The following is a 25,073-nucleotide window of genomic DNA, read 5'->3' as shown; positions in this document are numbered from 1 at the left end:
AGCCGGCATGTCCTCATTGTTGGAATTTTTCGGCGTGGACAATTTTAACTCGTGAAGCACGGAGGCTGTAAAGTTCCCGACTAGTCTCTTTACGAGTGCCCCCTCGTATAGCAATGATTGTGCTTCGGCTTCCTACCGTAAATTTCAATAAGTTAAAAAAACAGAACTGACGTGATACGAATTTATTTACGAATACTGTATTGTCTACGAAAACACGATAATAAACGTGATGCTATAAAAAACCGAAGTAAAAACGTTTTATGAAGCTTTCATTTATTGTTGCTTACGTTCGCCGGGACACCGGTTCACACGTCCAAAATTTTCACCAAGTTTACTGAAGAGCAGAACCCGCATCTTGGCCAAAAAAAGTTTACGTGCCATTGTTAAAAGTGCTTAAATAGTTTTTGACGTCACTAACTTTGCAGTAGGTTTTCTAAAGGAAGTTTCCGGAGTCAGTTTTATTTCTGGCGCAGAGCCAGCGATGCCTAGAACAAAACATAAAAATTTTATTCGTACATTGAAACATTATGTCGGCATTATCATTCATAATATGAATGTTCTACTGACTGAAATAGGTTAAATTTGATTAATTTTATTAAACTATGATCTAGGTTCCCATTGATAATATTAAGAATTAGTCAAATTACGCACAGTATATCCTACTTTTTAGTAGTTTAATCTTCCCTTAACCACAGAATAAATAATAGTATTAAGTACAGAAGACTCGCTCTCTAACAAAACGCGTCTGTTACGATCAGCACAGATATGGCCGCTAGGTGGCGACAGCGCCACGCGCGGCTTATGGCAAACCCCAAAATTGGGGCCGAACGGATGTACTTTTAGCTACCTGTAGTAAAGCGACGAAATCGCGGAGTGAGAAACGCCTGTGTCAGATTTACTTTAATATTATCGTTGATAAAATAGGAAATAAGGATGTAAGGCAGTATTTAATTAAGACTAGTTAATTATTGCTCAAAGTAATGTATTTATTATAGCGACAACTACAAGGTTTAGAATATGAAAAATGGTAGACATTTAAGTAATATATTTATATAAGCAGATTGTAAGTAAAAGTATATTGTAGATTTACGGAACAATTAATCGGCTTTATTATCACATCATTCACAGAAATATTATTTTATGCGTAATAAATATTGGTGGCTTAATAGTTAGTACTGGCTACCTTAACGTACACACTTGGCATAGTTTAAAATAGTAATAAAGATCGAGCAATAAGCCACATGATGTATTACACCGTAATCAGTTGGAATATACGTTACATAGTAACTATTAAAAACTCATCAAAGGGTTATATTCACATTAAAGATTGTAACGTACATACCATCAGACTATAACACAAAGGAAACATACAGAAATTAATAACAAGTCATAAAATCACAATTAAATAAAATTGACACTTAACTTCGTTCGTCGTCGTAGCTCTCCAACTGAGAAGTGACCCACAACTGTCAGACACCCGCTTATATTCGATTAGACTTCACCCCTTCTACCACTTCTTGGTGGGAATAACAAGTAAGATGTTTCCTGCACATCCGGTTATTATAATAATTCAATTCAACAAATGTATTTGCTGCATTTAGTTTAATTTATTATAGAATAATTAACGCAAACTAATACAAATTTAATATCATGGCTTATTATTATAAAATACTTTATTTACCTTACTTATGTTCTGACAGTTATGGTCAAGAAATATACATGGAGGGTAGTTGTGTTATTGAACAGCAGTTCTAACTTATTATTTCGATATAAGTACGTATTAGCTTAGCAAAAGTGAACCATCTCGTAAAAATGTAAGTGTGATCTTTGTTTTTATACTACGTATCTCACACGGCCATACTGACAGGTGCTTTGTTCTCGAAGTACCTTATTTCTATATTTATTATTATTTATTTATTATATTAAACTTAGTATATGCAATTACAATTTTTTATTAGTCAGATACTATATCACATATCACATTAATCAAGTGAGAGCTCGAAGGCTCGGCAGCAATTATCCTACTTACAATCACCATACTACTGTTTCACTTATCACATCAAGTGAGCCTCAGTAGCATGTATCACCCTAGGTTGGCTACTGGTCCACTTATAACATCAAGTGGGGCACACAGGCTCTGCAGCAGGTCCCTATATTGCTACTTTTTCACTTACATCAAGCGAGAGCTCGCAGGCTCGGCAGCAATTATCCTACTTACAATCACCATGCTACGGGCACTTATCACATCAAGTCAGCCTCGGTAGCATGTATCGCCCTGAATTGGCTACTGGTCCACCTATAACATCAAGTGGGGCACACAGGCTCTGCAGCAGGTCCCTATATTGCTACTTTTTCACTTACATCAAGCGAGAGCTCGCAGGCTCGGCAGCAATTATCCTACTTACAATCACCATGCTACGGGCACTTATCACATCAAGTCAGCCTCGGTAGCATGTATCGCCCTGAGTTGGCTACTGGTCCACCTATAACATCAAGTGGGGCACACAGGCTCTGCAGCAGGTCCCTATATTGCTACTTTTTCACTTACATCAAGCGAGAGCTCGCAGGCTCGGCAGCAATTATTAATCGGTTATTATTTTGTCAAATAAGCTTTTTAACTACACTGGATTGATGTACACTGGAAGTTCTCAATCGATCGATAATCAACTCATGTCTCATTCACATAAGTAAACTTTATAAACTTTTCTTTTTTTTTTTTTTTTTAATACATAAATTACCTTAAGTATATAAAACTTCTTAATCCTAATAATTTTATAAATTAACCTGAATCGTTTAACAGAAATAAACATTTTTCATTTTTTTTTTCGTTCTTTTTTTTTTTTTTTCATTCCATTAGAACTTCCTACGTTGGGCACTCCCATGAATTATATAAACCTAATGTAACAGAATTTTAAACTCCGTTCGGCCATCCCACAAAACAACTTTTTTAAAAGTCAGTGATCAGTATTATCTATAATGTATTCAATATATATCTTATATTGTATAGATCTATAATGTATAGATCTATCTTTTATTTAGCTGAAGCTTCGGTGGCAAAATAAAAATGTGGTTACAAATAATAGGCATCGTATTTCTTTTCATGAAATGGTATTTTGGAGCTTCCATCGTAACTGTCCTTAAACCGCAGGAGATAACGCGATATTCTTCTAGTTGAATCTTAACTTATCGTACAAAGGCGGATTCATCTTACAAAAGTTGTTCTCTAGGATGGGTCTAGGATGTTTTGGGCTTCTGGGTAGGACACAATTAATTCGAAGACATATTATTTATATCAGTCATGCTTCATTATGGCAATAGGTTAGGTATAAATAAAAATTGATGTTTGCTAAATACCATAGAATCAGGATTATACGATTCGTTTTATTCCTGAACAGCTCACTCATAGCAACAAGTGGCACCAAAAGGTTAATTTACCTATCTACCTTCCACTTGGCTTTATCAGTATTCCGGTGGTCTTATGTTTTCTTGTATGTACCAAAATTAAAACAAACATTAAAATGAACCAGAAGATCATAGGTACAAAATTGCCATTGTTATAGGCATTTTATTACCGCAGCATATTTAATTACCGCCAGACCAGGTAAATGGTGGTACATATACCCAAGGGCTTATGCGAGTTTGCTACGAGAACTGGTAAAGTATATAACAGTTTAAAATATCGTATATACATGGTGTTCACAAGGAATGCGAAAGACCTTAACCACGCATTTCTGAGGTCAAAAGAGAGAAAATAATGTAATATGTGTATATGTCAATTTCGCCCAAAAAAAAAAAATTTTTTTTTTTTAATGTACTTGTACATAAAAAGTATATGTTATTGGTAAACATGTCACTTAAAATACATTTTTACAAATATTTTTTTTTCGTAAATCATAGTTGTTGCAAAGTGTTACTTGTTACTTTTTGACATTTATCGATAAGGATATTTAGACTACGTCCCATAGTAGTAACATCGTCATCAAAAAGAAAACTAGTTTTTTTTTAATTTTTTTTTTTTGTATTTGTATTAAATGAACTCTGAAACTAGGCGAATTTCAAAAAGGTTTAAAGGACTTTGTCTCTAAATATAATCAGGAATACGCTGCTAAAACTATTCGGCCCCCTCATGTTACACCGTGTATATATTTTTTATATTCCTTACAGGTAGGGTTGCCAACCGTACTATATTATATCGTATTGTACTATATTTTGGCTCTTTGTACTATATACTTTTGGAAAAATATATAGTACGCTAAAATACTATATTTCCGATAAAAAGTATATTACACTCATGTTTAGTATTTTATCTAAAAGTACTAATTTTTTTTTAAATGTACTATATTTTTGATGCCTTATTCTGGAAAATACTATATTCCACCAAAAAAAAGTTGGCAACCCAGTTACAGGTCACCTAGATGAATGGTCCTAAAGGAATACGTTTACTTTGTACACATTTATTGTACTCTATGTTGTATATTTACCCCTTTTTTTTTTGTAAAGTATTTTTATTACCAAGAGAATATGTGCTTTTTATTTACTGACTAATTTGCATGTGCAAAAATCTTTCAACTTCACGGTTTCAAAACATAATTTACTAACACGGGACTTGAATTACCTCTGATTACCACAAGAACAATACTGACTAGTCTACTATTTTGTATGACGTAATTGTCTAAGGTTGTCACTGAGATATCCTTTTTTTTATAATCATTTAATATCCATCAATCAGTAAATTTATCAAATTGGAAGCATACTTTCAAAAACGCTTTTATGCCAAACGCGTATTACTATCTGTACACAGAACTCGCAATAAGCACTGTAGGTGCAAAATTGTAAATAGCCGTTATTACTATTTATGAAAGTATCACGACTACCACCGACTGTTTTAATATCGATAAGCTTACGAGGGGCTTGTAACTGAAAACCAAAAGCGTGTTGACTTTATCCTTTACAGTTTTAAAACGACCTGACAGTTTAATATTGTTTACTGTTTTATACTTATTGAAATAGTTCCTTGATAAGATCCTGATCGGTGAGATAGAATCTTTAAGATATGTGCCTTCGATATCAGACTATTGAACCTAAGTAACTGGTGTTATATAAATATTTATTCGTATCAATCGTAACAAAAATAAGAAATAATGTGACTAATAAAATTCAAAGGACGTATAAGGGTATTTCCACTTAACTGTATACCGTTAACGGCCGGTTAGGAAAAGTCACAAATCTGACGACAAATATCATAACCGCGACAATTAAATTAAGTATCAAATTCGTAACTAAACCGACAGCTGAACGTGACTTGATAAACGTACCTAACTTAAGACACGCGGTAAGTTACTTAACCGCCTAAAATTTCCAACGTAGTCTTTAATGCAGACCTCAAAATCTTATAATGAGATTCGAGTTGTAGCTAACTGATCACGATTAAAATATTTATCCAGGCCATAAATAACGTTATTCCAACGTTTGGAAACTTATTCAAACCAAACTGCTTTTCTAAAATCCAATTTCACAAATAGCTTCTTTTTTTTAATTATTATTCGATTCAGTCATTAACTAAGTCGTCATTTAGAATAGTATAGATTAGAAAATATTTATTTATGCGTCATTATGGTTACATAACAGGTTATGAAAAGGACAGACGTTTACGTTTATCTAACTCTGTAACTATTCGATGTGATTCGATATCTAAACATACCTATACAGTCCTATTTTTAAGTGTAACCAAATTTTAACATACCAGAAACAACATCATTCATCAGTCATCCTTCCAGACAGGCGCCACTCCGCAGCGTCTCACAGGTGCGGCAGTTTCTGTTTCGCGAAGTACTTTTGAGCTGCTTGCTGCGGTTCTCCATAAAAAGCATCATGCTTAGTATACCAAATATCTTGTTTCACCTGGGGTTTTCACTGAAAGTGAAACACCAGTGTCCTTGTGTCCAGGATAGCGCGGCTTACAGTGTCTGTTTGGAGTTGGATGGCGTCCCGCTGTTGACTAGCATAAGCAGTCCTTATACTCGTACTGCTCCTGAAACATTAGTTTTGTAGGCATAGAATGTGTGTAATATCATCCCACTTCTGATGTCAGATTTACTTTAATATTATCGTTGATAAAATAGGAAATAAGGATGTAAGGCAGTATTTAATTAAGACTAGTTAATTATTGCTCAAAGTAATGTATTTATTATAGCGACAACTACAAGGTTTAGAATATGAAAAATGGTAGACATTTAAGTAATATATTTATATAAGCAGATTGTAAGTAAAAGTATATTGTAGATTTACGGAACAATTAATCGGCTTTATTATCACATCATTCACAGAAATATTATTTTATGCGTAATAAATATTGGTGGCTTAATAGTTAGTACTGGCTACCTTAACGTACACACTTGGCATAGTTTAAAATAGTAATAAAGATCGAGCAATAAGCCACATGATGTATTACACCGTAATCAGTTGGAATATACGTTACATAGTAACTATTAAAAACTCATCAAAGGGTTATATTCACATTAAAGATTGTAACGTACATACCATCAGACTATAACACAAAGGAAACATACAGAAATTTATAACAAGTCATAAAATCACAATTAAATAAAATTGACACTTAACTTCGTTCGTCGTCGTAGCTCTCCAACTGAGAAGTGACCCACAACTGTCAGACACCCGCTTATATTCGATTAGACTTCACCCCTTCTACCACTTCTTGGTGGGAATAACAAGTAAGATGTTTCCTGCACATCCGGTTATTATAATAATTCAATTCAACAAATGTATTTGCTGCATTTAGTTTAATTTATTATAGAATAATTAACGCAAACTAATACAAATTTAATATCATGGCTTATTATTATAAAATACTTTATTTACCTTACTTATGTTCTGACAGTTATGGTCAAGAAATATACATGGAGGGTAGTTGTGTTATTGAACAGCAGTTCTAACTTATTATTTCGATATAAGTACGTATTAGCTTAGCAAAAGTGAACCATCTCGTAAAAATGTAAGTGTGATCTTTGTTTTTATACTACGTATCTCACACCTGCCTTAACTTAAAGTGAATGAGTTAAAATGTCAAAATATATACATACTTAGATGCCCCCGTTTATCCAGTCTTACAAAATAAACAACAGGCGTTTATTAAGGTCAGTGTTCGGTTTAATTATCAGCATGTCTGTCAGCGAGCAAAGCTGCCGTCCTCTTATTTAATACAAAGGAGGTAAAACTCGGATTTCTACGGCCTTTAGGTAAATGGTTCCCCGTGTTAGCGCTGTATTTTTATATGCTTGCATCTAGACGAATACTTTTTACACATTTTTGTGTTCAGATATCTATAACCTACATGTTTGTAGGTATCTATAAATAAGTAAAACACTGAATCTGGTATACAAACAAATATCAGACATGGTGAAATTTCCTATTATAGGCATTTCTCAAATATTCAATTTTGTAAGGACGGCTGTGTTGACTTACTTACCTACAAAAATCATCATGCAGCTAGACGAATAAAATAAAATAAAAAGAGCTATGTTATTATCTATGTCAATTTCTAGTTTATTGTCAATTTTTTTTTTACTTAAGTTTTCGAATTAGATAGACACGTGCATTATAGATTTTCAATGAAATTAATGTTTTATCAATTATTTATGTCACGCTATTCTTATTTGAATAATTTAATATCTAATTAAATATTTATAAAATTTTAATGTAAGGACCGCCTGTAGCGGTGAAAGCCTCCTCCATGATTTTCCATCTTCTGCGGTCTGTAGCTAGTCTGCTCCATGTTTTTCCAGCAATCTTTGCCAGATCGTCGCTCCAGCGTCTCTTAGGTGGTCCTCGTTTACGTTTGCAACCCATTGCAGCTAGACGAATACTTTTGGCTTATTATTAACCGAGCAACTAAAATAATAAACAGGAACTTTCATTGGGCATATATAATAATATAACTGGCAAAAAATATATTAGCGTCAAATAAGCATCATATTATAAAAAAATACTGGCAGCAAAATCAAGCCACCCAAAAATTATAGGGAACTTAAAGCGATAGGTTGGCGATTAAAATAATAAATAGGCAAAGGCAAAAAACTAATATTGTAAAGTGATCATAAAATTTAGCTTTCATCTAGTTGTTCACACCTAAGTAATCAAATATAGTCATAACTGAGCATGTCGTTTCAGCTAGGTAGTATTTTAACACGAAAGCAGTTAAATTTAATGAATATTGGATTGCTTTTTACACAAAACACCTCAAAATCATTTACCATTACCTAATGGTCAGTGTATAGTAGAAATTTGTAATCATGAAACGCCTAATGGCCGTTATACCATTATATCTTTAAATTTTTAATTACTATTTTCAATAGTTACCACTGTGTTCTGCTAGAGTCAACAGATAGGTGCGACGACGAGCAAAGCGAGGAGGAGCGTGTTAGGTTGACCGTGTAATGACCAATCAAAATATTTTAAAAGAACTTAATTTTTGAATTAATACAGACCCGTTTTCTTTTTAAATGGTCTCTAATATAATAATTCAGTTGCCAAATAAATACTTGGTCATCATCATCATCATCTCAGCCATACGACGTCCACTGCTGAACATAGGCCTCCCCCTTGGACCTCCATTAAAACGAATAATACTTGGTACCTGCCTAAAAATAATCAAAAGCTGTAACGGCATTAAAATACAACTCATAAATTGATATATTTTAAGGCTCCGTTTTTGTTGCCAAACTGTTAATTTGTACCCATTTCTATTTTTTTTAAACTACCCAAATTCCATTAATTAGTTTACCGGTTAAATACGTGCCAATACTTTTTATACATTTTTGTGTTCAGATATCTATAACCTACTTACATGTTTGTAGGTATTTATCTTCGAATGTGTCGGAAGCCGGTGTTGCTCGAAGGTATTTATAGTAAGTAATTGTGAAATTCTTCTGAAATTGGTATACAAACAAATATCAGATATGGTGAAATTTCCTATTATAAGCATTTCTCAAATATTAAATTTTGTAAGACTGCTGTGTTGACTTACTTACCTATAAAAATAAACGCCAATTCAATTTACCTAATTCGGGTAAAGCGAAATTTAATATGGCATGTAGTCTGGCATTTAATTATAATTAATAATAATGTTAGAACAAGTATTTACTTACCTACCTAAAGGTTTTGCGTAAATATTTGTACAGTCGCCATCAGATATATCGGAGCGGCCAAAGTGCTCACAAATATTTGGGCAGTGAGCACGCCTTTATTGTCTATTGTCAAGGTTAGAATGCTAAGTACTTCAGATATTTGTGCTCCGATACATCCGATGGTGACTGTACTATTATGATTTATTTATGCAAAGTTCAGCGCGTGCGTTTAAATTACTTACTGTGCTATATTATGTTTTGTCTATCTACTCTTATCGACACTTGCCTATCTATATCGTATATATTTAAACAATAGTTAGTTCTCCTTTCACCCAATACTTCATTTAAACAAAAAACTTTAAAGAAACTATTAAAGTCGACAGATTGTCGTTGAAATCAATCTTAAAACTGTACGTAACTTTCCAACTGCAGACCTCTGTGGCACACAAATAATGAAACTTTGAATATCTAATGAACTTCTTCATCTCTTAGCTGGTAACTTCCTCCACTCAAATAACTCGAGTGTGCTTGAATTCACAACAGTGACGGCTTTCCTGTGCAATTAAGTGTTTCGGCTTTCAATGAGAGAAACTTGAATTCACTTGTTTGAATACGATTCAAATTCGTATGCCAGTAGGAGCAAAGGAGCGCAGCAAATATTCTTTAATTTCATCCAGGTTTCTGTTTTGTATTGAATACGCGACGCGGTCCATTCTTGTGGTTATTATTCAGTTCAAAGTTAGCGAAAGGGTACGAGTATACCAGTTTACATAGTCATCGTAAATGTAAAAATGGACGGATATTAGGACTCCTCGACTATCTATCCCTATCTAATAAAAGTTACAATATTTTGTGTATAACACAAAAAGAAATACAAAGGTCATGACTGTTGTTTAGTCACAGTTCATTTAACATGCGTGCAGTGTAAAATTCTGCAAACATCAAACGTACTTCACCTTTCATCGTAGACTTGAATTGTATTTAAAGTTCTTGCAAGCCTCGTCTTTCAGTCTTTTACTAGTATCGAGAAGAGTTAAATTGAGTGTAACTTATATTCAGACGACATTCTTTGACAGGATCAGCTTGTCCTTACGCGAAATAAACTTCGGGGAAACCCCTTCAGCCTGCTTGAAACTTAAAAGCGAATTGCATTGACGTAGAGGTTCAGGTGCATCGTACAAATGTCAGACTTGTATCCCAGTTTTTATTATCCCAATTTTATTTTTTTTGGTTCTCTTGTTAAATAAGCAAGGTCCAGCAATTTTTGAAGAAGGGGCAACAATTTCAGAGTAATGGTAAAGCCGAAATCCGGTTGATAATAAGTCAAGAGCCTTTCCAGTGTTACGCCATCAAGTCAATTAGGAACCCTTTTTGTTTCGCCACGTCCGTCTGTCCGTCCACGGCTTAGTTCCGTGATCAATTAGTACTGGTATACAATACAAGGATGCTTCCAGAGGTAGCGGAGAACATGCTGTGGCTGAATTTGCGTACAAAAAGGCAGTGTCGTATGATGGACTATGCGGTATGCATGTTGATTTTTAATAGACGTTCCGAAAAAATCTGAAATTTTGGCTTTTTTTTTGGCATGGCGTCCTTTTGTTGTGTAATTTTTTGTTTTTGAAAAAAAAAAAATCCTCAATAACTAAGGCAAGCTGCAATAGGGCGGATGCCGCCATCTTCTTTTTTATTAAGGCACATAGGTCGTTCTATACCAGCCAGTATGATGTACAGCAAGGCGGTCAGCTCCTTCCAGAGTAAATATTTCCACACCTCGGAAGGTTTGTTCTTTCAATTCATTAGCTATATCTTTGTTTTCCTGTCTTGTTACAGTCAGTCAGTCATTTTCGTACATAAAAACCAGTAAAATTACGAAAGCAACGCCAGGAAGGATACGATAATTAATGTATTTTACGGTAACGGCTAAACCATATAAACAAATAATATGTGATCTAAACACGTGCCTACCTATTATCATATATATAAAATTGAAAAACCAGAACGGGATTAAAAAAGAATGAAGAAGCGAAATGGCGCCATACAAATTTCTAAAAAAGTTGTTGACACGTTTCTCGAATACGACGCACATATGATAAGAAAAAACTGTTCCAATCTATTATCTAAATATTAGAATAGAACAAGAGCATAAAAACTATCACTGTCGATGCATATTAAAAATTTAAAATAAGCAAGATTAATTTTCGTAACAATCTTCATTTTACGACGATCGGACAATTCTCGGCAACTCTCGTTTGGTTTCGTTTCGGTGGTGCTACAGACTAGATCAAGTTATTTGTAAGTTAAAGTAACCTAAATTATGTTTGTCATGTTGGTATAGGTACACTTTTTTTAAGTTTATTATTTATCAGGACGTTAATACAGTTGTACATATCGGCCCTATAAAGCCGCTTCTTATATATCTTCAGAAATTATGCCAATTACATTAATATAAGTGGACATTCAAAATAAAAATAATTAGTATTTGTTAAGCATAACTTCAGCCAATCTATATATCGGACACGGTATACACTTATTTCGGCGTTTTTTACACGAAGTTAAATATAAAGTACTGTCAAAATCAACCTTAGTCTATGCCCATACGGGTGACTAATGCCATATAGGACTTATCGCGGTGGTCGTCTATATTCGACTTTAGGCGGAAATTAATCTAATGAATTATGGTATAATAATAATTTATGATAGTTTTACCTGAATATATAACACAAATATTTTATACAGTATGTATGCACAATTTTTTACCCCTTAACTTTTCCTTATCTTAAACGTCTTGTTATATTATTATGTTATATGAGAAACGTGAGCTTGAACACATGTTACATATGTAGGTTGAGTGTAATGCAATAAACTCTTAATGTTATACCTACTCGCCCGCGAATTGTGTCTTGCCACGAAACACAAACCTTTGAAAGTACATCTATATGGTTTGTTGAAAGCAGGAAGCATTATGTTTCTTGTACATGCTAACCGATTATAGTCTAAATAATATTATAGAAAAATGCTGAATAGCTACTCGGTCTCACAGGCCGTCGCCACGACCGTTCACAAACTTTTATGTTGTGAAACTTGGCTGTTTGCGCTTGACATTTATTGCTTTTATATTTTACGGTCTCTAGGAAGACGATTTGTTAAATGCTGTTGTACAATGTAAGGAAATATGTCGACGACCCTGATTTTGTTTCAGTTATTAATAAAAGTAAAATTTAATTCAAGAAGAATTAGTGACCATCCGATTGCTGAAGAAGGATTAAATTAAGTATTTGAATGTAACAAACGTGATTCGCTTGTTCATCATTTATCTTAATTATATGAACGAGCGACTGTGGATACGTCAGAAAGAAAGCCGTTATAATATGGAAGGTAGAGGTAAGGAAAACAATCTTCATGTATTAAAAACTGTCCCTCAAATACATGAAATAGGCGGCGCCACTGTGCATCGCGAACCAATTTTTGACGGTCTCTTAGCCTTGTCGGTCTCTTAGCCTTGTCGGTTGTGACCCCGCTTATGAAGCAAGAGGTCCCGGGTTCGAATCCCGATAAGAGCACTTATTAGCTTTTTATTTTTTGTATTTATAAGTTCACCCTCACAGGAGGGCTTCTTGCAGAATAAATTATAAGAGAAAAAAAAATATAATTACTTACTACTTATTACATAACCAAGCATATTAGAAAATTGATTTGAGGAATATTAAATATTATTGTAATACTAAACCTAATGTAAATTTAAGTTTATATATTGTCGCGTTACGTGCTCTGCCAATGAATTGGTAGAGCAGGCAACTGAGCAGCTGGAAGGGTGGAGAAGGTATGAAGTAATTAAAAGTAAGGACTCAGGGGTAGGTAACGTTTATTTTCCAGGTATATATGGGTGGGTCAATATGGCACTTCTTAGATTTAAAATAGTCCAATAACACAGGGTAGCAGTGGTAGCGTAGTAGGTAGCACGGTGCTCCGGGGTGCGGCGTCTGGAGAAACGCGTTCACACGTTCAGGCGCGTGGTGACTAGAAGGGCGCGCTCAGACGCGCGGTTCAAGAGGGGCGCGCTTGGGCGCGCGGCGTCAAGGAGGGCGCGCACAGGCGCGCGGCGTCAAGGAGGTCGCGCACAGGCGCGCGGCGTCAAGGAGGTCGCGCACAGGCGCGCGGCGTCAAGGAGGTCGCGCACAGGCGCGCGGCGTCAAGGAGGTCGCGCACAGGCGCGCGGCGTCAAGGAGGGCGCGCACAGGCGCGCGGCGTCAAGGAGGGCGCGCACAGGCGCGCGGCGTCAAGGTGGGTGCGCACAGGCGCGCGGCGAGGGTCACCAAATCTGGGAGGCTTGTCGACTTCAAAGTGGCGCACGGTGCTTGTAATTTATAGTAGTAGCATTTATAGTAGCAAGTCACGCCAGGAAGAGAAGGGTTTCTTGAAGGTGCGGGGTCTCACTTGGCCCTGCACGGACCCTTAATTTAGAATACGCTCAGAAGAGAGCTGGCGATAAACTCCCTCAGAATGACGGTTGTACGGCTTTTATTGCTGGCCGCGTAGCCAAGATGTCAATCGCTTACGCTCCGTAGCGATCGAAACGCAACTGTCACTGTCGCGCTAATATGGAAGAGTGATAGAGAGACATAATGCTTTTCGTTGTCGAAGCGATAGCGATTGTAACCTTGGCTAGGCTGGCTGATTCTTTGGAACATCTTAAGAACTAAATTTACAAGATTTCAAATTTAAAAACAGTCGTGTACCAGTTCTGATTTTACCTAAATTTTGAATAACCTTTGCCGAAAGTATACATACTAGCCTTTTGAGTGGTTAAATCCGAACATTGCAAAATGTAAACAGTGTAAGAATCCCGGAATATACAGCATTAAAATTAATAAAATTCACCTAAAATTACATAAAATAATTGGAAAAACCTAAAGGTATGTATTGAGGTGTCTTAGGGCCGCATAGCATATGGAAAGTCGCAGAAAAGGTAGCCCAAAGCACAGAATAAGTAATAGTATTATCATACAGAACGGACACGCACCGCCCCGCCCCGACTCGGATTACCTCGCCCCGCGACTGAGTTCTGACGGACTCCTGACGTACGCTCAGGGCCCGTAGCCAAATTACATTCGCTCCGTGTCGATTCGATCTCTACGTTCGCGAGCGACTGGTCGATAATGTTTATAATAACCTAGCCAAGAGGCAATCTTTTTAGTTAACGCTCAAGCTACGCGCCAAGTCGGTAAAAATTAATTTTTGTCTGTGGTTCTCGTTCAAAACCGTCAAGAAACGTCATCTGTCAGCTGTCAAGAGTGTCAAGTGAACAGCGAATCTAATTTTGGAGAAAATAATTGTTTTATCGGTAAGCAAATTAAATATTTTGGTATTTGTCTAACTTAGTTAATCACAATTTCGTGATAAAATAACTCTATATAGTGTAATATTTGAAAAGTGTGTTGTTAATTGCATATAATTTTGACCTAAAGTTTAACAATTTCAGACAGCCGTCGTCCCCGCAGCCCGCAACCAAGGCGGCGGCGCAGCCAGAGCGGGCAAGAGCGGGCAAGAGCGGGCTCTTCTTCCACGCTGAGAAGTCCTCGCCAAGTTGGCAGTACAGTACAGTCAAAGCTGCCGCTGCAATCTTCATGACAGTTACCAGTGCTAAGAACATGCACTGCTGGCTTACTTGACCAGAAGAGACAATACTTTAAGCGTTAGTAATTATTCAAACCGTGAAGTGAAATTGTGGACAGGTTTGCCCGAATCAGTGTAACCTCAGTGAAATCATTTACTTCATAGACTTCAAACATTTTCGAAATTAACAAAAGTCAAGCGGACATTGAATACATAGATGTTATGCATTAGATAAGATAAAAGCTGCCTGTGAAACCAAAACTAATAAATCATATTGTTACTTAATATTATTGTTTTATTACCTACTGTCTTTGCTTTTTGTTCATATTTAACCTTTTGTATGCTCCTGTCAAAAATTTGTAATTTATATATCAATCATAATTAAATAAAATAAAATAAATAACTTACACATACTTATATAGACAAATACATACTTATATACATAGAAAACACCCATGACTCAGGAACAAATATTAGTGTTCATCACACAAATAAATGCCCTTACTGGGATTCGAACCCAGGACCATCGGCTTAGCAGGCAGGGTCAATACCCACTAGGCCAGACCGGTCGTTTTTTAAAGACAACTTTTAAAGATTAATGCATTTTTTTAAAGTTGAATATAGGTAAGTATATACATGGGAGCAGATCTGCTCCTAAGCATACCAAAAGTTAAGGTGGTAACCACCATAAATAAATGAAACAATGATTGGGTTAAAAAGTTAATTTATTTTATTGAAAATCTGTTAATGAAAGATGCAGCAGGTATTTTTTGCCGGCAGCATGAAATCAGTAGCCAAGCATTCTTGTTTGTACATATATTATGTACAGTGTTTTAAAACAGTAAAACAACACTCAATATATTTTTGTGGTTGTACATGTGACATAGTTTCTTCCCTTGACCCTGGCTTTGGAGGCTGCAATGAATATCCAAGTCACCTGAAACAAAATGAATGCTTAGTTTTTCAACAAACTTTGTAACATTTGGTTATAATACTTATTCTCTACCAGTCACATGACAAAAAAAACTAAATGTTTTGTGTAAGTATATGTTAAGATTATTTTTATATAGTGTGTAGGTACAGTCAGCTGCAGAGAAAAGTTACCACCGCTACATAGAAGTTTGTATGCAGGGTTGGTACCTTTTCTCTTCAGCTGACTGTACCTGTGCCTGCCAAAAGAAGTCATATACAATATGTTTCATAATATGAAAAAGTTTCAATACTATGGTTGATAATTGATATGTATGACAACAGCCCGTCTGGCCTAGTTGGTAGTGACTATAGTGACCCTGCCGGTTAAGCTGATAATCCTGAGTTTGAATCCCCGGTAAGGAAATTTGTGTAATGAGCACAGATATTTTGTACCTGAGTCATGGGTGTTGTCTATGTATTTAAGTATAGTTTGTCAAAGGACTGTCTCATTTCAAACAAAGACGGAGAGAATCATACTAGCGTTGTCATATACTAGTACTAGCACCCAAAAGATAACTATGAGTATAGTTTTCCTGGTTCTTACTGACTGACAAATTGGTTTGACCATCTATATATAGTTATCTAAGTACCCTAAGTACCCACAACACAAGTCTTCTTGAGCTTACTGTACAGTCCGACAAGAAATTGTAGAAATTAAAAAGTAGCAACACTGTAGTCTCGTCCCTTTCAAATCAATTTAAGAAAATGGGATGACACTACAATATTGCTAGTTGTTAGTGACCTTGCCTATGAAGGTGATGGTTTTGCGTCCCGGGAAGGGCATTTATTTGTGTGAAGAACATTTGTTCCCGAGTCTTTATCTATATTTGTAAAGCCTTTACCTATATACCTTTGCCTTTACACATTCAATTCACTTTCCTATTGAAAAACAAGTGCTTGCCATTGTGCATATGGGTACCAAATTTAATCTACACCGTTCATCGGTTTATATTTGATGACGTAACAGGAACACATTTGTTATTTTAGCATTAATAACATATTTTATATACTTTTTAGTAGGTATAGTAGGGATAAGTTATTGACTCACTCTTACCTTTGTAGGGACGTTGTTACGTGTTGCATTTGTGGGTGCATAATCCATTTTTCCATGACACTGTCACTATAGATAGGTAGATATTCAGCGCCTCGGTCACATTGGATTCTTTGGGTGAAATGCTGCGTACGGCCCACAATCCTTTGATCGTAGCAGTCCTTTCCTAAGCAGTTTCAATAGAGGCGATTTTTCAGACGGCGCCTGCGTCTAAGCGACACTTCCGCGTTGTTCGCCGCCCACAATGATGTTGAAGTATGCTTTTTACTACAAATTCTAATTTACAAACACTATTATTCGGTATTTTCTTGTGCTTTGATAAGTTATCTGCAAGGGGATAGCTCGCGCTACGTAGCTACACCTAGGAGGCGATAACGATTTGATTTCGCTTGTCAAAAGTGTCACTTGGCTAGGCAATGTATGACAGATGGCGAATCCCGGTAACGAAAGTTTTGCGTTTCGTTACAACATTGCAACTTGGCTAACATTTTTGTATTCGTTAATATTTTTCGACAGACTCATCTACGGTACCTGTCATTCCCATACATTTTTTATCGATTCGTTAGCGATATCTTTTTTCGAAATGTGTTTTGGCTAGGCCCCCAGTTCGGCTAGCGACGCCGCGACGCGATGACGCAACGTTCAAAATGCCGGTGTGTTGTGCGATGTACGGGTAGTACGGATACCTACTTATTGTAGAAATGAATAATAATATAGTTTTCCAAAGAGACGAAATATGTATCAGTAAATAAGGCTATACTTTTGCGTAAAAATAATAATATCATATGAATTAAAACCCGTTCGTTGAATTTGTGAATGTTAAGCCAACATTTAATATTTAAAGTACCTAAGGTAACTAGACCTTCTACACAGATATTTCTCGTAAATGTTTTATTTTTAGTTTAACACTCTTTTCACAAAAAAGAACTTGTTGGTCGCGGGACATTCGCGTTTGAATTTTAATTTAATTTTAAGAATTTAAGAAATAATTTACATAATTATTTCTTAAAATGTTATATAAAATAATCAATAGGCATCAACAATAAGGTACATTTAATAATGGCGTGTTGAAAGTCCAAGTACGTGCAGGACTATAAACTGACAAAGCCAATTCAACAATTGGAGCGAAATAAAACATAAACCTATATTTTGTTCAACATAAACCTATATTTTGTTTTTTTACGTATTTCGGTCGAATTATGCAACGCAGCGGGCCGCTCATCGTGTCCTTCGGCCGGCCTCGGCAAACCTCGGCTTCGCCTTCCCCGCGCGCCGCACGAGTCAGCCCTAAGCCACTTACTCACACAATGACGCGTGTACAGACGTGCCGTGCACACATATAAACGCAAATGATTTTCGATGTATGGCGTGTCCGCCCTGTGCCCAAAGTAAGCCAGGCAGAAGTCCCAGTCTTCCCATGCATCCTGAGGGTTGTTACGGACTTTAAGAGTCTTCTGTAAATTTCAGATATAATTCAAGAAGTATCGTAATGTGATCGGAGCCATACTAAACAAGTCAGAATGATCGGACTCTAAAAGGTAATTGTTGGAATTGGAATACAGTAAACAGAAAAAGGAAGGAGGTAATTTCAAGGTAAATGCTACAATATTGTGTTTGTTTTACTTGCGAGAAATAAAAGGCTCTTTATTGTTTTTCTTTTTATTTATTATCCTTTTTAGGCTAGGTTATTTTATATACTTTTATACAGGGTGATTCCGGGGTCGTGGAGCAAGCGATCAAGGCATGATACACAAGCCCATACTGAACAACTTTTACTATGGGACCAACTCCGAAATCGCGAAAAAAAAAATTGGTAGTTTCATACATTTCGGCCGATCACATGTTGTCGTGTTCTATGGGAAGGCCAGTTTTTTTTCGCGATTTCGGATTTGGTCCCATAGTAAAGCCAGCGATCAAGGCATAATACAGTGATCGGCCGAAATGTATGAAACTACCAATTTTTTTTTCGCGATTTCGGAGTTGGTCCCATAGTAAAAGTTGTTCAGTATGGGCTTGTGTATCATGCCTTGATCGCTTGCTCCACGACCCCGGAATCACCCTGTATATTAACATAAAAATAAAATATTTGCCCTAAGGGCTGGTTATTAAAATGGGAGTAAAATCCGTGGAATATATTGAAATAATTTAATAACACGTTCACACAATCAGATGATGGGTAAAAATGACACTTATAAAAACACAAATATCAATAAACCATGAGTGTTCTTATTACAAATAGGTAATAAAAATACAAATATCAATAAACCATGAGTGTTCTTATTACAAATAGGTAATAAAAAAGGTTTAACACTGGTAAGGCCAGGCCCAAGGTGGCTAGATAACAGGGGAGGCAGTCTATATGATTCGTACTGAGAAAGGGGACGGCTAGTTTTACTGCACCTGAGCTAGCAATTGGGGCCTAGGGCGGGCAAGAGTTCAACCCCCCGGGAATAAAGGAAATCCTAAATTGTTTTAATCAATTTCTGAAATATTTTAAATAAAATTTCAAATAACTGACAGCGCACTTCACTTAGTCAATAAGGTCTAAATTCATGTTATTGTCTGAGTGCTACCCTAGCGCCACCGGAGAGATTTCGAACTATTATTTCAACTGCCTTGTTGACACTTTTACAAACGTATTGTCATAAAAGATAGCTCTCCTACGTTATAAGTAAACAGTCGAGTTATGAAGTTATGAACGATAAAAAAGCATCGATTACCTTAAACGCCAGTCGAACAAAAATTATGCGAAAAAGTGCACTTGCACACAACAATGCAGACAAATGGTGTGCGAGACCTATGAATCCGTACAAAAAATATTTGAAGATGTTTATAGTCGGGATATGGACACAGATGAAAACTCGGATGATTGTACGATTCCATTATTTGAAAATAAAAAAAAGGTCATTGAATAGAGCACGAAAGGAGTTTTTGCAGGTCAAATCGACGTCTTTCAAAACACTACAAGACGTCGAAGTACCAATAATATTAAGACAAAATTTTTTAATTTGGGTGGATGGAAATGACGATAAAATTTTATTATTCGGCACAAAATACTCGAGAAAAGCATTAAAAAATAAAAGTGATGACAAAATGTTCTTTGGCGATGGCACGTTCAAAGTAACTCCTCAACCGTTTGTGCAGCTATTCACTATACACATGGATGTAAATAGCACAGAAGAACAAACCAATATCATACGAATGCTATATGCATTGCTTCCGGATAAAACCACAAACACCTATTTACGACTCTTCAATTACCTGAAAAATGAGTTAGCCATGTGCATAAAAAAATATAAAACTGATTTCGAAAAAGCTGCTATAAATGCCTTTAAAGAAGTTTACCCTGAATGCGACGTAAGTGGATGTTTTTTTCACTTCAACAGGGCTATATGGAGAAAAGCCGAAGAACTTCAACTAGAAGACACTAAAGATGGCCGCATGTTAACAAACTTAACGTCATATTTACCGGCTGATCTAATATTACAAGGGTGAACTGAAATCATGTCTAGTATGCCTAAAAGAGCCATTCCGGTAGTGGGCTGTCAACGTGAAACCACCCCAATAGAGAAGTTTGAAAACAACTTTACACCTTTTTACATCCATTTTGCGCCCTCTAGGTTATACACGTATTGGTGTAACATTAAAAACCGAGTGACATTTATTTTGTGACTGACTTTAGATACGTTAGAGTGCATGATGCATACGATTGCATTATTTTGCAGGTCTTACATATTATTGATTTTAATTAAACAATGTTGAGTGCAAATAGATTTCGAAATAAACGTAACATTATTACTTGTTCCGCGAACATGTAGATGTTCTAAACTTCTTATGATATTATTTGTATTTTGTGAAAATTGGTGAAAACCACAAGTTGTGCGAAATGACGCCATGTTTGGGCTACTAATCGGCATTACCGCCATTGACATTCACCTTAAAAGGTCGCATTATGGTACTAAGTCAGGCGTTTTTTATACAAAAGGTTTCTTTTGAATAACAACGAACAAATATACAGCGGCGAAACGCAATCTGTTTAAATTAAGGTACCTATGTTGGGATGAGTGCGAATCGGGAATAAATAAGTGCAGCTAATTTGTAAAAGTTAAATATTTCAAGAAAACTTTTTTACGAGTTAGCCTGAGATCCGCAATTCCCCTGGGTGGTATATTTCCAAAATTAAGTGAGTTTTCCCACGTTTTTAGGGTTCCGTACCCAAAGGGTAAAACGGGACCCTATTACTAAGACTTTGCTGTCCGTCCGTCCGTCCGTCCGTCTGTCACCAGGCTGTATCTCACGAACCGTGATAGCTAGACAGTTGAAATTTTCACAGATGATGTATTTCTGTTGCCGCTATAACAACAAATACTAAAAACAGAATAAAATAAAGATTTAAATGGGGCTCCCATACAACAAACGTGATTTTTGACCAAAGTTAAGCAACGTCGGGAGGGGTCAGTACTTGGATGGGTGACCGTTTTTTTTGCTTTTTTTTTTTGCTTTATGGTACGGAACCCTTCGTGCGCGAGTCAGACTCGCACTTGCCCGGTTTTTATAATAGGTATAGGTAGGCCTATAATTGTCTTCTTCTTCCTCGCGTTATCCCGGCATTTCGCCACGGCTAATGAGAGCCTGGGGTCCGCTTGACAACTAATCCCATGATTTGACGTAGGCACTAGTTTTTACGAAAGCGACTGCCATCTGACCTTCCGACCCAGAGAGTAAACTAGGCCTTATTGGGATTAGTCCGGTTTCCTCACGATGTTTTCCTTCACCGAAAAGCGACTGGTAAATATCAAATGATATTTCGTACATAAGTTCCGAAAAACTCATTGGTACGAGCCGGGGTTTGAACCCGCGATCTCCAGATTGCAAGTCGCACGCTCTCACCGCTAGGCCACCAGCGCTTATTTAGGTAGGCCTATTGTATTATTGATTTAATAGGTACATGTTTTATATTATGCTGCGGGCGCAGCACGGTTCCATTTTTATCGACTATCACTATGCGCGTCCCTTTCGCACTTACATAATTGTTAGAACGTGACAGGTATGGTGACAAGGGATAAAAACGCCACCGTGCTACGGCGCCTGGACTTACGAATGGGTGTATTTTAATCGATCTGCAATATATTCCTATTTCTATGAACAAAATTATATGTTTGGGTCATTATTTGAGGTGTAAGATAAATGATACAGAAATAAAAACACACATTTTGATGTGGACTGTTTTATTTTGAACATTAAAATATAAACCGACAAGGTACTTAATATTTAAGCGCCAACCGCCATAAGGTACCTTTTGCTGTGAAACGTCACATATTATCAGAGATCAATAAAGCTTCTTTTGGTTAAAAAAGCTAAAATCCAATTTTAAAGGTTACGTATATTAAAATCGCATAATTGTATAATTTGAATGAAAATCCGTTCATAAAGAGAAAACTGTGTGCATTATTTAATTAATAATGTAAGTATCAACAGAAATAAACAATCAATGTTTATAAAACAATTATATTTTTGGGTACATAACATAATATAACATATTTATTTATATATGTATGTATGCATGCTTGTATATATGTAGGTGTATATTGCTATTATCTTTATGTGTAGTTTATAATTAGAATATTGTTTAGAATAACCTGATTTGTGATTCATAATTCTTCTCGTTGTCTACAATCCTGCACTAAGTACTGATTGACCCAATGGTTGACTGGTAGAGAATGCCTCAAGGCATTAAGTCCGCCATTTGTACATTTTGTTATCGTGCAATAAAGTTTAAATAAATAAAATAAAATAAAATAAATAAAACAATAACTTTATCTAGCCACGAATATGACGAGTTCAGATTGTCATTTTTGTAACCTCTTAAATATTATCTAGGGATTACTTAATATAACTTTAACTCACAAACAAAAACATAGCTTTAAGTACCTTCTCGCTCTTTATAATACATATTAAGTTGCAATGAAGACTGATATCAGTGATATCAGTTGCAAGCAATTGACATCAGTCTTGGCTGTCTGAAGAAAATATATGTTTGAATATCATTTTACGGCGATAGGTACTATAGGTAGTTCACCGTCACACCGCACATTAAGACTATCAGCAGGGGACCGATTTTTGAATTTCGATCGCTCGATTTCGTCAGTCGAAAATCGGTGGAAAACGGCGAAATGCTAATTTTTGAAACACGAGCGATCGTAATTTGGAATCTATTGGCATTGACTACTCGAATTCATTTCTATTAGTAGAATTTAAATGCCTAGTAGTGGAGATATTATTTAACGAAATATACGAAATCGAGTGGTAGAAATTCAAAAATCGGCCCCCTGAGCTCCTAGATTTATTTATTTATTCGTATGGCATTCATTATGAGTCGTTCCACAGTTTTATTTACAGATTAATGTCTAGGTTCTTCACCCATTGGGCTGCGTTATCACTAAACGCTATTAAGTCCAGAGGGTCACCAGGGTACATGCGTTTTGGGCACTCGTGAATTATATGGTGGATAGATTGTATAGGCGCTCCGCAATCACATTCCGGTGAGTTTTTCCACCCACACCGAAACATAAAATCGCCAGATCGACCGTGCCCTGTGCGAAGTCTATTAAGCTGGCACCATTCCCGTCTTGGGGCCGAGAAGCCTTTGGGTCTTTCAGTGGGATTGTAATCGCTGTAGGCTGTAGGCAGGTTGGAATTCCATTCCTCCATCCATTTATCTCCGATGTTGAAGTTATCCTTCATTAGTCCGTGTGCCGTTGAGTACGACGGGTGGCGGGATTTTAGGCGTTGTCTGGGAGGATACATGAATTCAGGATAGGCTGGCAGTTCTGGATTTTTAGAGATTTTGGTGGCTTCGCTGAGCAGGGCTTGCTGTCTTCTGAGGTGCGGTGGGGGTATGTGGCTCAGTGTTGGTAGCCACTGGATTGGGGTCGACTGTATGGTTCCAGATATGCAGCGCATGGCTTTCCGCAATTGAACATCTACCTTCTCCACGTGAGCACTATTAAGCCATACGGGTGCACAGTATTCCCCAGCAGAGAAAACCAAGCTCCTAGATGATCGACGTGGACTCATTTTTGCTTTCTTTTCCTCTTCGGACATTTTATGACGCCTTCTCGCTGTATCTCGCTGTTATAAAAGGTAAAAACATGGAAACAAAACTTTCCCAACCAAACTATAAAAGACGGCATAACCAGGTATTTAACGATTACTTTGTAAAAAGGATAAAATACTATAATAGCAATTTCTATTTTTTCTCATCGGCACTTCGACTGGGACGAAATAGTCTACGCAACATACCTACCTTACCCTCTGAGCCATTACAAATTCAATATACAATTAAATATTTTATACCATGTGTTTCAACATCTATCAAATCTTCCTGTTCCTACGTTGTCAAGCATGGAAGTATTAACTACCTAAATAACTTAGGTAGGTGTAACTTAGGAACATATATTGGAAACATTATGATGACTGCATTCCCATAGTTGCAAGTTCGCGTTGAGAACATCTGCGGTTCAGCATTGGCATCTAAAGTGTAAACTTGCTGGGTGTGTTAGTACTTAAAACCAACACTTCAGTTACAGTTGCTAGCTCCTCCGTTACGCAAGATGGGTGAAAGATTAATAGTTAGCTCGGACGAATCTTGAGTGCGTTACAACTTTCTAGTTAGCCTACGAACTTACAAAATTAGCATTTTATGTACTTACTCGGAACTAGGCCCCAACCCAACCTCGTTACTCAGTGGCTCCCCAAAGTAGCGATCAAAATCAAACTTGCTTAAATTTGCAATTGAAATATCTTTTTATTTTCCCTTTGAGCTTTCAAGGTTTAAGGGGCCCAAGCTCGTCAACTGCTTAAGGATATTAAACTTCCTTGAACCTTCCCTTTAATTTAAGTTATTTGAGGGACAGTTTTTTATTTGTTGCTGCGAATTTGTTTATCTTTCGTACTAAGTATATACCTTCAAGCGATTAAATTTTATCATTAAACTTTCCTCATAAGAAGATACTGATAGAACTATTAGCTACTATTGATTTGAGCTAAAGTAAACGACCTAAAACAAAACTTTACCTATGTACCATCATTACCACCAACTTTGCATTCAGGGAAAACATTAGTCAAACCCTCAATTTAAAAAAAAAAACGTTAATGTAGAAAAAAATAAATTATTTACGGCCTCCCTGTTATTTTTCATAAAATAGTTCTGACAAAACTACATACCAAACATGTGCATATCATGACGTGGGACGAATTTTCAGCGAGTAGTCAAATATAGGGTATATACTTCT

The 25,073-nt window shown here is 36.3% G+C and overlaps 1 protein-coding gene across 1 annotated transcript in view; it reads right to left on the bottom strand.

Annotated features, from left to right (window-relative positions):
• Positions 1-25,073, bottom strand: part of LOC134678309 (nucleobindin-2) — a 312,458-nt gene that overhangs the window by 254,458 nt on the left and 32,927 nt on the right. The window lies entirely within an intron of this gene.

The sequence above is a fragment of the Cydia fagiglandana genome, chromosome Z, assembly GCF_963556715.1.
Source record: "Cydia fagiglandana chromosome Z, ilCydFagi1.1, whole genome shotgun sequence".
NCBI classification, from domain to species: Eukaryota; Metazoa; Arthropoda; class Insecta; order Lepidoptera; family Tortricidae; genus Cydia; species Cydia fagiglandana.
Note: the sequence above shows the minus strand (reverse complement) of the source record. Positions and strands in the feature narration are given on the sequence as shown.